Source organism: Camellia sinensis, chromosome 13 (assembly GCF_055761805.1).
Source record: "Camellia sinensis isolate YWXY chromosome 13, ASM5576180v1, whole genome shotgun sequence".
NCBI lineage: Eukaryota > Viridiplantae > Streptophyta > Magnoliopsida > Ericales > Theaceae > Camellia > Camellia sinensis.
Window position 1 is genome coordinate 52,474,520 of NC_138973.1, and position 14,429 is coordinate 52,488,948.

The 14,429-nt window shown below is 32.7% G+C and overlaps 1 long non-coding RNA gene across 1 annotated transcript; it reads right to left on the reverse strand.

Annotated features, from left to right (window-relative positions):
* Positions 1 to 10,998: 10,998 nt before the first annotated feature.
* Positions 10,999 to 14,049, reverse strand: LOC114267935 (uncharacterized). Its single transcript, XR_003631085.2, has 3 exons — positions 13,814 to 14,049; positions 13,508 to 13,715; positions 10,999 to 12,650 (listed from the first exon to the last, which is right to left on the reverse strand). It is a non-coding gene; the product is annotated as an uncharacterized LOC114267935 (long non-coding RNA).
* Between the last annotated feature and the right edge of the window lie 380 nt (positions 14,050 to 14,429).

Sequence of the window (14,429 nt, forward strand, 5' to 3'; positions counted from 1 at the left end):
GAGAGAGTGAAGGAAAAGTTTATGCTTTATATGGAAAATGGGCAATGAAAGAAGTTAATTTTCATTTGACCACGTGGCACAAAATGAAAATCGGGATTATTCTTGAAACGGTTAGATGTGTGTAACTGAAAAACCGTTGCGACATTTCAGCAAGACGTTTCAGCAAGCGGTTAGAGAAGCGTTTTTGTTTAAGACACTCAGCTAGAACTTCTATATTGGCTTAATCTTAGTTATTTTTGGTTAAAAATATATTATTTGTCCAAAAGAGATATCTATCTTTTCAAAATCTACCTATCTATTTATCTATTCAAATGTCATATATTTATATATATATATATATATATATATCTCATATTATTTCAACTATTTGTTTAAATGTCAACGATCTGTATATGTATCATTTATCTATTTATATATTTATTTAATATAATCAATCTATCCACCTCATCACCACCATCAATCATCAGTGACTTTCAAACGACTTTTCTAGCCAATTTTTCTATGATTTTTTCAGCATCAGTGAATTTTCGATACATATTTTTACTACTAAAAAAAGATTAAATCTTAAACCAAATAACATATAACCCAATAAAAATGAACTTTTTACTAATTAATCCTTTTGTTTACTCACCTTATATTATAATATTTGTTAACAAATTCATCTCTTCTCTTTCTTTTTCTTTTTCCTTTTCATTTTTTATAATATTTTTAGTCTTTTAGGAATGTATCACATTTAGCAAAATTTTTAAATGAGAATTAAATAACCTTCTAAACGGAGCTAAAATTTAACTCATTTGGATGTAAAGCTCACCTCGGTTTACATAATATAATCACATTGGTTAATCTAATGTGTCACATCACATGATATTAAAAAAAAATGATGAATATAATAAAAATAATAATTTATTTACATTGAAAAGAAATATTTTTAAAAATATTCTTAAAAGCTTCTAGACACTCTGGTTAATTTAACATGTGTCACGTGACATTAAAAAAAATGATGAACATAATAAAAATAATAATTTATTTACATTGAAAAGAAATATTTTAAAAAATATTCATTGAAGCTTCTAGACACACTAATTAATCCAACATGTGTCACATAACATTAAAAAAAATGATGAATATGATAAAAATAATAATTTATTTACATTGAAAAGAAATATTTTTAAAAATATCTTTGGAAGCTTCTAGACACTCTTTTTTAGATAGAAGAAAAGCTTTATTAAGCCCTGGTTTAGCATTTGTATTGGAGCTAAATAAGTATAAAAAGACAAAATTGACTGTAAAAGTTAATAAGACAAAATATTATTTTTTACCCATAACCATTACATTTTTTTCTCTCATAAAAATCAAAAAAACCCAAAATAAAAATCAAACGAGACTAAAAAAGTCAGGCTAAAAAAGTCTCAACACAAAAAAATTTGACTAAAAAAGCCAATGCCAAACAAACCCTAAACACACCTATACCTTCATAGATTAAAACATGCTTTGATTTAAGAAAAATTAAATTCAGCCTATTTAACTTAAAATATTTACCTAATAATGGAAGTGCAACTTTTTTGTGTGTAAAGAAAACACAGCAAGTTACACCACCAAAAGATTCTCATGTTTTTGTTATTTTTTTCCCCCACCTCCCATTGATTAGTAATTTCTCCTCTCTAATAGGATTGATTTTAACATTGGAATATCCAATTTTGGGTTAAATTATCATAACCAAATCTTCTTCTTTTTTTCAAGATTGTAGGATATTAGTTTTTTAGTAAAATTAAATTATAACTAAAGGTGTAATAACCACATTTCGTAATTTGCTATTAATCAGTAATTAAGAATGTTAATTAAGTGTTTAAGATGAAATTGTGTGTTTATTGTGTGATTTATGTGATATTTGAAACTATATCTGTTAGTTATAGGATTATTTGTTGAGAATTCTGCTTTGTTATGGAAATTGAAGGCCTTAATGGCGTTAGAACACGAAATTGACTAGGTCAATAAGTGATTTGGAAATTTTAGGATTTTATGACAAGTTTAATTAGATTTTTGATTCGGATCTAAATAATTACAATAAATTAATTAGCTTAAGTTAATTAAAACTATATCAATGTGATGTAATGAGTTTAGCTCATTTTGTTGAGCTCAAAACCTATCTAGAGAGCCTTAAAGAAAGAGATAGAGTGCACTTTGAGAGAGATAATCATCTAGACACTACGGGAAAAAGGGGATATAGCAACGTTCTGCTTACGACGTTTATAAAAATGCCGCTATTTTTCAATTAAAACAACGTTTTTAAAACGTTGTATTAGATTTCTTTTAAGCATCATCTCCGCTTGTTAGTTGGCTGACACCGTTACCCACATCCTAAAGCCCTAAAGCTGCGATTTCTCTCTCTCTCTCTCTATTGAGCTCAAATTCATTCTGAGCAAAATTTATTTGCGATTTGCGATAGTGCTGTAGTACTCAAATTCATTATGAGCAAAATTTATTTGCGATTTGCGACTTCTCTCTATCTCTCACTCTAGATTTGCGATTTGCTGTTGATTGTCGAAGATTTGGAGATTTGAATCTGAGCGATTAAAATTCTCAGTCTACTCTCTCGTTTGACTTCAAACACGCTCTCTATCTTGATTTCGAAACTCTCTCTCTCTCGCTCGATTTCAGATCAAGCGATGATTTGAAGACCACCACTTGGATTGCAGATTTTGAAGTTTGGTTCTCGATTTTGTGAGTTTCAATTCGTTTAGTTGTTTCTTTTTGTTTGTTTTTTTTTTTTTTTTTTTTTTTGATTGAAGAGTGTATACATTCATACTCATATCTTGCATCTCTATAACACATATCTCCGATGGATAAACATGAGCTGAGGTCAACTGCTTTGATTCATTTTACAACACATATCTCTGGTCAATGATTGTATGAAGATGGCTCCATGCATTTAAACTTGATAATTTTGTTAAACATGTTGTTTCTCTTGCTTTGTACTTGACAAGCTCACTGTATCAAGTTGGGTCCCTTGTTTAGTCTATGGCCATTCGGTATGCCTCAGATTAGTGATTAACCTTTATGCTCGAGTTCTCCTTCAAATGTTGACTCTAATTCCCATTTTCATTGTCTTGATGTAGCATATTTGTGCCTCATTAAGAGAATTGAGATACCTCTGGTATTGTTTAGACTAAGATGATGGGATGAGGCGTTTGGATTTGATCCGAACCTGAATTGTGAACCCTGTACTCGACACCCTTAACTTAAATCTTCAGGTATTTTGTGACCTGAAATTGCTTCCGAAGATTGCTATAAAATGAAAATTATAATGCCCTGACTATGGATAGAAAACTTATTAATTTCATATAGTCGCTTGCCATCTCAGAATAGTTCAATGTTAAATATTTTTATCCAATTTTCTCTACATAAGTTCAAAACAACCAGATCATGAGTGGTTTCTGTTGTTTCTGATCAATTGATATATATATATATTGTTGCTATATATGTTTATTTGGATGCTTTAGAAGTGGCTGTTAGAAGTACATTGAAGTACTAATTTAGCTTGAAGCTTAGGAAGCTACTTAGAAAGTCAAATTGGATAATTGATTAAAATGTCTGAAAATTGAATTTGAGGTTCCTTTAGGAAACTAAGTATACTCAACTCTACTTAACTTGGTTCCTTTAGGAAAATTGAAATTGATCTTGAGGATCAAATATCTTCTTCTCTGGCACTTTAAGATCTTCTAGAAACACTGCTCAAGAAACCCCAAATTTAAGTGATCGACCAATGGACTTAAGTCCCTCAAATCCTTTTCTCATTCTCAATGCCTTTTGCGTGTTAAATCCTCGATGCCAAATCCACATTTGTTCATTCCAACTGAAGCAGGAGGAGAAGATAACCTAGAGTCCAAGTCATCCAACCTAAAAACAAAACCAATATATTAGATGCCATTTCCTAAAGCACTCCAAAAGGAACACATGCAGTTAGGAATCAACTACCCTTGATGTTTTCATTAGTAGCAAGAGAGGAAATGAAAATTTTCACATAAAAATATGTAAATTGTCGAGCCTCTATCAAATATGCATTTACCAGCATTTTAATGGTTGTGAATGGTGAGACACCATTACAATTAATGGTAAGTTAAACAAATAAACAAAATAGCAAGTCCACGTGTGCATCCATTCATATCCTCTGCCCAAAACCAGCATATTTCCCAAACTATTATATCTATCTACCACACCATATACTATGCCACCCCACCAAATAGCGTTGGGGACTTTAAGAGATCATTATACCATATGAAGAGTATTTTTCCATGATCATAATAAACTTAAAGAGTTGGAGAATAAACTTAAAGAGTTGGAGAGAGCTGACCCTTGCTAGAGGTTCTTTTGAATTTTGTAGGCACCATGGAGTGTGAAAGGTCATAAGGAATAGTTCTATTTTTTGATACATATAATGACCCTTGAGCGAAAGATTTTAGATAAGAAGCAATAGTACCATATATTAGAGAAAAGGCAAAAGATTTGAATTTTCTCCTTTTTCCTTAATCATTGATCTTTAGCACCCATACTTCCTCCTTATGAGTGGTGGGACCTATTTAGATAACTCAATGCAATTCTAAAGCTGCATAACTCAGGTAAATGAAAACCGTGGAAGCATTTCATGTTTCAACTCAGAATCCTTATCCTTCTTGAATAATTAACTACTTAAGAGCAGCTACAAGAAGTCAATGAAACACATATAAATTTGGCCCAAGGAACCAAATACAGATGCAATTTTGAATCTAGAGGCCTTGTGTGAAAAATCGCTCACCAGAAAATCAAATAAGAGAATAACAAATGGTGTGGTTTAAGATTTTGAAAGCTGATTAACAGTAATTGTGATATTTTCTTATGTTTGTGCATATACAATTTATAATAGATCACAATAGGACAACATAACAGTATTCAACACTATTGATTGATGCCAAGCATGTGTAACATTATGATTTTGAATTTCTAATGTTTATCATAATTTTTTGTTAGGTAATTAGAAATCTACCCTCGTCTACACAAAAATGGTGTTATAGAAATGAAATAGAACACTACTAAGATATATTGGTATGTGTGGGTGTTCATGTAGTAGTGAGAACTTGTTGCTTACTTGTGAGTACAAGAACAAACTAAATGAAGCATACCTAATATCTAGTACTTGCCATTGTAATGTGCTATCAACTACAATCATGGAATAAGATCAAACTAAATGAAGCATACCTAATATTACTTGTGAGTACAAGAACAAACTAAATGAAGCATACCTAATATCTTTCTTAATATGTCTTCACAGCAGTCTCTACATCAGACCCCACAATATGCCAATTAGCTTGGTAAAACCTTGCATTATACCCATCCTGCAGCCTTAATTTCATCATCAATGACAACCTTAATGAGATCAGTTCTGGAACAGTGTTTTCAAAATTAATATGATACATTGATAGTATATATTTAAAGTTGTTGATGTGTACTTAATATTGATAGTATATATTTGGGCTTGAGTACTTAATAGTTAAAGTTGCTGGTGTGTGTATGCTGCTGTGTGTATGTTGTTGCCGCTGTGTCTATGCAATAGTCACAAAGTCACCAATTATTAAGAAATGCATTAGAAAATGCTAATTTGTGAGGGTCAGGAAATTAAAAGGAGAGATTTAGAAGGTGGTAAGTCCATGGACATTAAATGGATTTTGTTTTTTCTCAGTGATTTAAAATTGTTGCCTAGATTCTGTAATCTACAAACACAAACTCATTATTTTCTATTTCAATAAAATGCTGCCCTGTACTCTTATTGTTTTTATCATTTTCTTCTCTTTCCTTCTCAATCGCCTTACGGGATTGTTGGAATTGCAGATTGTGAGTCTAGTAAGGACACTGTCCTGGAACTCCACTTGTTCTATACATTAATGGGAATGGTGGCTTTCTTGAGCAGATGAAAGGAACTGGGGTTGATGTGATTGGGCTGGATTGGACAGTGGATATGGCAGATGGAAGGAAACGTTTGAGAAGTGGAATTAGCATACAAGGAAATGTGGAACCTGCTTGTTTATTTTCTCCTCTTCCTGCTTTGACTGATGAAATTAAAAGGTTTGTGATGAGAACTAAAACTTGGGACTGAACTTTTCCTATCAATTACTGCCTATACCCGATGACTTAGGCATAACTACTAGATGTGGCATAACTACTAGATGTTTGGATATTGACTTGCCTACTTGTTTTTTTCTTCTTTTTGTACATATGACCAAATTTGATGTTTGTATTGATTTCACATGATTCTGGGAACTTCTTCAATTAAATTATTAATCAAATTTCAATTAAATTTGATTTCACAATATTTGGTGTGTTTTTATTTTTTTGATGTTCGAAATTTGATTGCCTACTGGATTGGACAGTGGATTTGACTTGTTTTTTTTTTTTTTTTTTGATGTTTGCCTACTAGATGTTCGTATTGATAATTTAATTGAGGAAGTGCCAAGAGGCACATGATCACTAGCTTTATACATTACTTAAGCACAAATTTCACCGGTTGGATTTTAGCCCAACTTTCTGAACTGGTTGGTCACAGTAGATGACCAGAAAAAAAGGCAAAGAAATGGAAAATTTGAGGTCCTAGTTGCTTATAAATCTAGCAGTTTGGTTGCATAGAGCAAACATAAAACATGAGATTACAAAGTGTGAATACAGTTTCCAGCAGCAGCAGCACAGAGAATAAAAAATGGTATTTGATTTCATGTTCTTGCATCAGCAGCCACAAAACAAAACCAAAAAAAAAAAAGGCGTTTTTCCAAAAATCGCCACTAAATGACGTCATTGTGACGTCACACGTTAGCTTCTTGCAGCAGGAGCAGGACAAACAAATAAAAATTAAAAAAAAAGTGGCGTTTTTTGAAAAACGCCACTAAATGATGTCATTGTGACATCACACGTTAATTTGGGACGGAAGGAGAGACACGTTAATTTGGGACGGAAGGAGAGACGGGCGTCAAAGATTTTGCGGCGTTTTAAAAAACGCCATGTAATATTTTTAGCGACGTTTTTAAAACGTCAAAAAGCTATTGTGGCGGCCGTATCAGCAACGAAAATATTATACGCCGCTATAAGCTATTATGGCGTTTTTCAGAGTTTTCGCGGCGTTTGTAGCGAATTTCTTGTAGTGAGAGTAGAGGAAATGAAGAATTGTCAAGGAATTGGAGGAGATTTGAGAAGATCTAGCTAATAAACTCTAAATCCAAGCTCTAGGTAAGATCATCACTCTAAATTTTTGTAGAATTCACAATGTAAAAGTTAAATTCATGAAGTTATGAGGCCTTTGGCATGGATTGAGAAGAATGAGTTAGGATCACCATGAATGTAGTCAATATGGGTTGAATTGGAACATGCATGTACAATTCATCATTTTCAAGCTTGATTTTCAAAGAATTCACACATGCATGAGGGTTTTACTTGTTATCCTAAAGGATTTTACATAATTCTCCACTCAACACCTCATATGTTCATGATTTAAAGGAAAAGAATCTACCTTGTTATATGCATGGTTGAGAAATGAAGTTTTAAATTTGCTTTTGAGGAATTACCAAGATTTTGAGCTTTGATTTTGCACTTTTGGCTTTGTATTCATGTTTTGGATGAAGTTCTACGAGTTTTTCAAGGTTATGACTCAACCATGCAAGTTGAAGGTTTGGAATTTGTGTTTTGAACTTAAAAGTTAATTCTAGAAATTCTAGAATTTGGTCGCACCGCTCAAGCAATCAAACCTTCGCTGGAGCGCACTTTCAAAGCTCTCAGTATTTTTGTAGACGAATGCAGTTGGCTCAAGGGACCAAATGTGCACTCGAGCGAACTCACCTTTGCACAGCTCATGGCTCGAGCAACCAAGAAATTGGCTCGAGCCTAGATTTTCAACATCTAGAAGTTATGCAGACTTTGCAGACCGCTCGAGCAACCAAGGGTGCACTCGAGCGAACTGCTCTATTTTCAGCATTTTTATAATGCATTTCTAACACTCGAGCGAACTGCTCTGCTTTCAGTATTTTTGTAATGCATTCCTAAGTGCATAATTTCATCATCATTCCATTATAGGTATTCTTAAGCCATTATTTAGACAACAATAATGAGGAAATGAGTTAGAAACACACTAAAGAGGATTGAATTAAATAAATATTATTTGGGAATGCGTGTTTCAATGTAAATTTGTTATGTGTTTGTCTAGGTCACACGTTACAGTCAATCTGATCTATATGAGGAGCCATCTGTGAGTAATAATTCTGTAAAGCTATGTTTGATATAAAGTATTTTCTAAATTACAAGCTATATTTGTTTCTGAACTGATGTTTTATGAATGAATGAATGATTATTCATTTTCTGAAATATAATCGTGGCATCCTTAGCATCTGTATCTCTTATCTGCAATCTGTTATCTGCTATCTATTATAGAGATCTCTATTAGTTCCATTTCTTGGAACTACTGTCTAACCTTTAAGGTTAATTGTATTGATGGCCATCAAATATGACTACTTTGGTCTATATGACCAACTCTACTGTTTTGTTAATGGATGTACCACGTATGACTGTTTATTAGTACGAGTATGATTCTGATATGGTACAAATTCTGATTCTAGAATTGATTCCACTGTTATTTGTTTAACCGTTTTATTTACTGTAATAGACATCATTCATTAGCCCTTAACGTCGTTGTTATTCAGTGGGCTCCAACTCACTATCTATATTTATGTATGTAGGTGATCAATCGCATGACCAAGCTTGGAGCCTTCTGTTCGGAGTCTGTTTTTGCAAGTCAACCCTTGTGCCTTACGTAGAGGTTCTGGAAGTGCCATGTGTCAAGGGCTTTTGTGTTCAAGGATTAAGTTCTTGTTTTCATTTGTTAATTAAGATATTTGAATATTAAGACAAGTTTTTGTATATAGAGTTTAATCCCTTTTTGATTTGACTATAATGTGTTTATGGCGTAATAATGATGCCACAATATGTATATAAATATGTAAATTTTCCTATCTCATATAAATCTGCACAACTCATTGGATGATTTATTTTGTTCATCTACTTCTGCTAGCTCCTATATTTATGAGTCTGCTCAAGAAGGTCTTTGGTAATCTTAAGATTATTGGCCGGTCACTTCACTAGCCCCTTGGAGCGGGGGTTGGGTCGTGACAAAAGGGTAGAATATTAATTTGTTAGTAAAATCATATTATAACTAAAGCAGTCACCGTTGTTTTATCAACTTAAACCCCTGACCTTCTCCTTAATAAAGTCAAAGGTAATATTTGATAGAGTTTTAGAATTATGATTTGAAAATAGAGTTGTATTTTGAGTTTGTGAGTTTTGGAATTATGATTTGAGTGTGAAAAATTTGTTTGGTTATGAGTTTTGAAAAGAGTTTTAAATTGAGTTTGAATTGAGTGATGTGACATATGATATTTGATACAAAAACTTACAACTCATAACGAAACACACAACTCAAAATTCTATTCAAAGCTCATAAAAAAATTTAAAAAAAAAATTCACAAATATTTTTTTTTTTTGTAATATAAAAATAACAGGTGCAAAAAAATAAAATAAAAAATAAAAAATCGAACACTGTTCCAGTCAACCGGCCGGAAGACCGATTAGTCCAAATTTTTCCGCCTTGAAAAGAGTTTTCAAAAGTGAGTGAAATTAATTTTTGAAAATGTGAAACAAACACCACACTCAAAAGTGAGTGTGGAATTATATTTTGAAAGCTCCACCAAACGGTGCCAAAAATTTTCCCTTACACTTCCATAACTAAAAATGATAGGGTCACTTTTTTCTTTTTTTTTTTTCTTTTTTTTTAATAACATTGCTTTTGTAATAAGCGCTTGAATTATTCATGTTCAATACAATACATATGGGCCACATTTTAACTCAACTTTGTTCACCAAATTAATGATTGTAGATATAGAGAGCGAATGTAAATACATAGAGGAATTTGTGTAGAAAATTGAGGAAAATTGGGTGTGTTTCTGTCTTAATAGGCTATTTCTAAAATAAGTAACTCTTAGCTTAAAAAAAAAATATTTATTTTTGGTTTAACAGAAAGTTAAAAACCTACTCAGTTTTCTCATTAACCCACCAAAAAAAAGAAGAAAAAGAAAATTTTGTAGCATTTATCTAACAAACCAATTTTTTTAGATTTTTTTTTTTTTAAAGAAAAAAGAAATAATTCCCAAACCAACATGTGTAAGAGTGTGTAAAGGATAAGAATATCATAATGGGAAAAAGGGTGATCCATAGGGACAGGTTTATAATAAAAAGAGTGATCCATGGGGATAGATTTATAAGAGCAAAAATTTAATTCATTTGAATGTAGAGCTCACCTTGGCTTACATAATATAAAGGGATTTTTTTTTTAAAGCCTCTAGTATTAAGATTTTATAACATAAAAGACACTTAATATTTTCATAATGTCTAAGGTCATTCAACATCAATCCAGAGAAAATTCGATACAGAGAATTTCTCTAGACAAATCACAAAGAAAATTCCAAATTTCTCTGGACACATCACAGAGAAAATTCCAAATTTCTCTAAACACATCACAGAGAAAATTTTATACATCACCCACACCAAATTTCTCTGGACACATCACAAAGAAATTTTACACATCTCCAACTCCAAATTTCTCTGAACACATTACAAAGAATATTTTACACATCACTAACACCAAATTTCTCTGGGTCTATCCAGAGAAAATTATGAAGTAAAGCAATGAGCGATTTATAGTAATCACCCAGTAAGTAATCAACAAGCATGGATTCGCATAGAGCACAAAGATGTTACAAATACCTGTTTCTTAGTCAACATGGGTTCATCACAAACTCCAACCACAATGCGATCCCTAGCCAATTCTGCTGCTTTCTGTAAGTACCAACTTAATCAGATACATTTTCAGATATATATATATATATATATATACAAACACAGAGAGAGAGAGAGAGAGAGAGAGAGAGAGAGAACTTTGCAGAAAAGGAGGTGATCGTCGTGTAATCGATCGAAGGTGCCTCTGATTACAACAAATTCGAATGTATTTGGTGGCGAAATTTTGGAATCTGCTGCATATTCACCCGAAATTGCCATTGAAATAGGTAAAGAGAGATTGCGAAAAAGAAAAGGAAGAAAAACAAAAACGAAAAATGCGTGGATTTTGATGATGCTGCTGCAATTTCACAATAAAATCGAAAAAAGTAGGATTGATTTCGAAGCAACTACTCAACTGAAGCTTCGTTGTTGCGTTGGTAAGATGCTAAGGTACAGTGAACTTGGACCAAAATAAATAATAATTATTAATAAGAGAGTAGTTAATGGAGGAGAGAGAAGAGCAACGGGAGAGAGAGATAGAGAGTGTGAGATATATCAAATTTCTCTGTGATAGATGGTTATGGGTTTAGAAACCTTAGACATCAAAAAATAATATTGTGGACCTCTTCCATTACTAAAAATAGGAAGGGGACCTTAGACTAATTTTTCCTAATATAATCGCATTGGTTAATCTAACATGTGTCACATGACATAAAAAAAACAATAATAAATATAATAAAAATGATAATTTATATTTACATTGAAAATACATATTTTTTAAAATATCCTTGAAATCTTCTAGACACTCTTTCTTAGATATGAAGAAAAGCTTTATTACACACACCTATATCTTCATAGATTAAAACATGCTTTGATTTAAGAAAAATTAAATTCAGCCTGTTTAACTAAAAATATTTACAAAATAATAAAAGTGCAACTTTGAAGTACCAATAATTTTGACACAAGTGATGCAAATTAATTTTGGAGTAAATAACACTTTACTCCCCGTGGTTTGATTTGTAACACTACAACCCAGGGGGTAAAACACCAAAGTTGAAAATTTGATGTTTTCTGTCTCAATCATCCGAAAAACTAATACTTGATATTTTTTATTTTAATCTGAATTATTTAATATTTAAAATTACATTTATTCCCCTTACGCATTTCTCCCCTTTTGATTCTTTCTTTCTCACTTTGCTCTATGTACAGTCTCAATGTGCACTCTGCAGCCAAAGCTAGAATTTGAGTCTTTTCTTTTTTATTTGGGTTTTGATTTGTTCTTTTACAGCAATATGAGTTGAAGAGGAAGGAGGGAGGGAGGGTGGGGTGTGGGGGTAGCAACAAGGTGGGGGAGGGGAGAGGGAGATGCACAGGGCCGGGGAAGGGGAGAGGGAGCTGCGACAGAGCTGGGGAGGAGGAAGGGGGAAGCGACTGGGGTATGGAAGGGCTGCGGCAACGAGGGTGGAGGGAGGAAAGGGAAATGACAAAGTGGAGAGAGGGAGGAGGGAGGGCGAAGCTGGAGGGTGGTCCTACAGTAGAGGAGGGAAATCGATAGGGTGGGGGAAGGAACAAGAGCTTGCATACGAACCTGAGCTCAACCTGTATTTACATAATAATCATGCTTTTTCCTTTGTCATTGCTTTGTTCGTCCTTTACTGTGCAGATACACAAGAGGCCCTAACACGAGCCTGAGCTCGAACAAGAGCTTATATACGCCTTAGTGTTACAGCAGCTTGCTTCCTGACCTGCCTGCCTCGGAAAATCGCTTGTACCCTCACTACTGCTTTCAATGACCTCAAAGCCTGTCTTGCCTTCAATCATCAATTCATTGTATAAACATGAATCCGCAAAAAATAGATTGCACAAAGAAAAGAAAAACTCAAATAACAGAACATAATCATGATTCATAAAATATCAAAAGTGAACGAACACAGATAAAATATGCAAGTTAATACTAGTTGTTTTGTGGTGGTTATTAAATGACATATATTAACAAACCAACAGTGAATAATTAATCTTTAACACTGCAAATCCCACTACCCTTTCTTGTTTATTTTTTCCATTTTGTGAAAGCAGAGTAAAATGGAAAGATGCAGAATACAATTTGGGTTTCTTTTCTTTCTTTCCTTTTTTTTTTTTTTTTTCCAATTCAGGTTTCCAAAAAAAAAAATCAAATCAGTGGTAAATCATACCAACTTTAATAATTAAAGTTATAAATTTTTTCATAAATTTGTAAAAAAAATTTAAAAACATTACTAATTCACAATTTTCCCTCCCAAAAAATTGGAATCTTCTAGTGTTTGGCGGGACGGAAAACCAAATCTGGGAAAAACAAGATTATTTAGGCAGATTAAGATCTTACTAATGCAATCACGCCACCACCACCATTACCCATCACCACCATAACCACTACTATCACCGTCGCCACCGCCATCTAAATTTTCTCTAGGAAAATGTTTCCGACTGAAACAAACAGCATATTGGGGGGGGGGGGAAATAAAAGGGGTTTTGTCAAATGATTGAATTCGATTTCATTCATCAGCAATTGAAAACTCAATCCCAAACAAACCCATCAAACACATATAGCTAAGACATGTATAGCTATGAAAAAAATTAACTAAACAGAGTGATAAAGAGAACAAAAAAATTTTAAAAAAAATAGAGTTACCAAAAAAGCCCGAAACATGGTCTGGATCCTGATCGCAGCCCACCCTTGCGTGACCACCATGAAATCTTTGGTCGTAGCTCTAACCACAATCGCCACAGCTGCACTGAACACATCATCAACCCGACAAATCAGACGCAATCACGTGACCTCCTTTGTCACTCCTCCATAGCCTCCACTTTCGACCCTTACCACTACTGCCAACATTTTCCTACCCAAAAAAATAAATAATTGAAAACACTTTCTAAAAACAAAGAAAACGAGAAAATCAAGCAAATGGGTCAGTGATGGTTGAGAGTATGGGATTACTTGGTGCCTTGATTGCATCTTCTTGAGACCAATCAGTGATTTCAGCCATTTCCCTAAAGCACCCATGGAAGGTTTTTGTCAAAGGGAAAACTGTTTTATGCTTTGAGTGATTTCAGAAGTGTTTTATGTTGAAAACAGCGATGAGAAAGAGAGAGTAATTAAGGAGGACACTTCGAATCTACGGTAGATTATATATGTTAAGTGCGTAATAGGGGAGGTTTGAATTTTTTAATTCCAATTAAGAAAAGGAAAAAAGAGGATTATAAAAAGTGAAAGTTGACATGTCATAGTTTAATTTTTAATTATAAATTATAAATACATTCTTGAAGTTTATTTAAATTACAAATTATTTTATGTAATTTTAGAAATTATATTATGTCCTTTAAGATTTCTAATTTCATAATAAATTGGTCTTTTTATTAATAAATCATCAAGTTAATTAACAGTTTTTAATAATGTTAAAATTTTATTTCACTTAATAATTTAGATAATTTAATTAGTGTATAAGTGAATAGTTAGAAATTTTATTTTTTCAATTAATTCTGTTAAATAAAAAATTTTGACAGGGACATATTTGTAATTTTCTAATTTTCTAAACTACAAGGGTTAATTCGTA